Source organism: Lactuca virosa, chromosome 1 (genome assembly GCF_052849685.1).
Source record: "Lactuca virosa cultivar CGN04683 chromosome 1, Lactuca_virosa_CGN04683_v6, whole genome shotgun sequence".
In the NCBI taxonomy this organism is placed as follows: Eukaryota; Viridiplantae; Streptophyta; class Magnoliopsida; order Asterales; family Asteraceae; genus Lactuca; species Lactuca virosa.
The window spans coordinates 120,042,295-120,045,579 of record NC_136426.1 but is presented as its reverse complement, the minus strand read 5'-3'; the positions used below and the strand labels follow the sequence as shown (position 1 = coordinate 120,045,579).

At 32.8% G+C, this 3,285-nt stretch overlaps 1 pseudogene; it reads left to right on the top strand.

Annotated features, from left to right (window-relative positions):
* Positions 1–250: 250 nt before the first annotated feature.
* Positions 251–1,094, top strand: LOC145157353 (protein S40-4 pseudogene; annotated as a pseudogene).
* Positions 1,095–3,285: the final 2,191 nt, after the last annotated feature.

The window sequence follows — 3,285 nt, the reverse complement described above, 5'->3', positions numbered from 1 at the left end:
TATTAATCTTAATGTATTTGTATTTGGTTCACTACAAATATTGCATATTTTTCGTTTATTTGTCTGTATTTACATGATTATATATAATAATATCTTGTTATTTTATAAAAATCATAAAAATATATAATCTAAATATGTGAAATTATAATATATATTGATTTTCCGCGTGAAAATATATATTTAAACTGCAACGAAGTTGCATGGAATTTTAAATAAATAAAAGAAATCATTTGCAGAGAGAGATATAGTCTATAAATACAAACAAAAGTGATCAATTTGATAGGACTTTCAAACACAGAGCTAAATCTAACCTAATTTTTCAGAGAGAAAGTTCATTTGATTTTAATGGCGGCATCGAGGAGCTACTTAGGTAGAGGAAACTACCTCTACTTCTCCGGCGAAAGAGAAGGTCCTACGGCGACGGATTTGAGGTTCGAGTTCAACGAATTCGACGTCTGGAACGTCTCGTCGTCGCCGGACTTTCATAAGTCGGTAACAGGTTCTCGAATCTCGAAGAAGTCGGTACCGGCGACGGAGAAGCGAGGAGTTGAGGTTAGAGGAGCGGCGTTGTCGCTGCCGGTTGATGTTCCTGATTGGTCAATGATCCTGAAGGATGAACTCAGGGAAAACCGTAGGACAGTCGGCGACGAAGATGATTTTGATGATGATCTGTACGGCGACGAGGACCGGATTCCGCCGCATGAGTATTTGGCGAGGGGAAGAATCGCGTCGCTTTCTGTACATGAAGGAGTTGGTAGGACTTTGAAAGGGAGGGATCTGAGTAGGGTTCGTAACGCAGTATGGAAGAAAATCGGATTTGAAGATTGAAAATGAAGGATCTACGGATCAACGGATGTTTGATGATCCAAAATTTTGCCTACACAATCAACCAACTAGTAATTGCTCCTTACTTTCTTATTATGCCTCTACTATACTCTTAGACCCACCATGAATATATTCTTTTGTTATGATCTGATTTTAGATTTACCTGTGATTCTATGAGCAATTTTTTTACGTAACACGGAGTAATATGTAGCTTCAAATGCAATCTGCAAATTTTGAGACTGAAATGAGGAAATATCGTTTGATGATTTTGTCGTTTTTTCATTGTATCAACACTTTGAGTTTTGCAATTGGTAACAAAATTGAAATGTTTTGTGATTGTTGGGTTGTTGTTGTTGGTGTAAACATATTGACTTTGAAATTACGTGTTGACTATTGACCTAGTCCAGTTCAAACTATTGGTTGACTATTGACTAATTCAATTTTGATATTCTATCCATTTTAATACAACATGATCGTAGATTTATTAGTTTATTCACGAGAAAGCAACAAACCTTGGTTTCTTTAAGGTTTTTATGATGGATATCATTTACAAAAAGTCATTTTGTAATTCAATAATAATCAGTTATAAATATGGTGGTCGTTTTATAATGTAGAGTGATCGGTTTGTTAAATGAGAGAACATATTATGATAAACTTTATGTCTTTATATCAAAAAAAGGTACGTGTCATTTAATAAAATCACAACTTTAATGTCTCACTAATTTTTTTTAATACAAATAGTCCTTGTGGGTTTTAAACTTGTATGAATGGTCCCTCTGGTTTTTAAAATTTACACGAATGGATTTTGAGCTGACCATTTTGCGTTTATTTTATTATTTTTAAACTAAATGTAATTATGAATAATAAAAAATAATTAAACCCATCCCCACATCTCTTTTCAAAATCTTTCAAGGAAAACACAAATCTCAAAACCCTTTTTGAATCGAAAGACACCTACAAATGAGAAATTATTAGGGGTGGCAATATGTACCATCGAAAACCAACCAACATGTTTACCAACCGAATCAATTATGTTGGTAGCCAATATGTTTGGTAGCCAACATGTTTGGCTGGTAGTACCGTACCAATTAATTAATAATGGTACGGTAATGGTACAAGGTTTTAAATGTCACGGTATTACCGTACCAACCAAGTTATTTTTCATATATATAAAGTATTGTATATTTTAACTTTAAATGTATTTGACGGTTAAGAGTTCAAGTACTTTAATATTAGCATTTATCGTCTAGTAGCTTTTAAAGTTTAAACTCATATTAACATATCTCATTAACTCTATTGTTTAGTTTAAACTCATGGTACAAATTTATAAAATCTTTTTTGTATCGAATTTCCAATCCAACCATTTAGAAAACTCTTATTTACAAAACCTACATTTATCTTTTAAGTGCATAATAACACATAAATCTTAATTCCAAAAACACCCATACATGTTGGTATATATCATTACCAACATGTACCAACCGAACTTGCTGGTAGCCAATTAAGTTGGTACCAACTGTACTTGATACGGTAGTGGTAACTAAAATTACATACCAATTATAATTGGTACGGTACACGGTTTGGAAAAAAAATACTCGGTACGGTACCAATTCCACCCCCAGAAATTATCATGCAGAGGGTATCCAGTTGAGAAAGGTCATAGGATATGGAATCCATGATATTTGTTCGTTTGATTTGTTCTTCAGTATCCTTTAAAACGTAATCCTATAGGTACATCAACAATCATTCAATTTCTACGTAGATAGATGTGTTTATAAAGTGCATCGACAAAATACGGAGGAAATTGTTTGTGTTTTCACAAATTTGTGTTTATAAATAGAAGAAATTGTTCATCGTTTTCGCTGAAAACTATTCAAATGCTTACGTTAGAGCCACTAAGAGGAACAGACCAGTTGCATGTCCTATTTTCCAAAATCACACAAACGGAAATCAATCAACAAAAAACTGTGTGTACTGTGTACTATATGTGAATTTGAATCAAACCAGATCAAATGAAATTATCATGAATTAAGGAAGGACTCTCATCGAAACACCAAAAAACCGTGTGCAAACTAGAAACGACGTCAGTTGTTGTTTGGAATAAAAAATAATGAAGTAGGAACGGTGATTTACATAGAAAAGCCGGATAGATGGTAACATGTAAATGATTGTGCGTGTGGTGGAGAAGAAAAAGAACGGTAAGAAAAAGAATGGGGATGGGGTGGAATGTTTTTTTTTTCTTTTTTCTAAAGTAAAAATTAATGAAGAAGAATACAAAATAAAATAAAGAAGGTATAATAGTCTTTTTACCTAGGTTAGGACCAGATACATAAATTTTAGGTATTGTTTTTTTAGGCAAAATATTTGTAGTCTACATATTATATCTTCAAATCTCTATAGTAAAAGAGAGGGGACCAAACATCTGCAATTTAAAAGAAGAATATTGTTTGTTTTTTAACA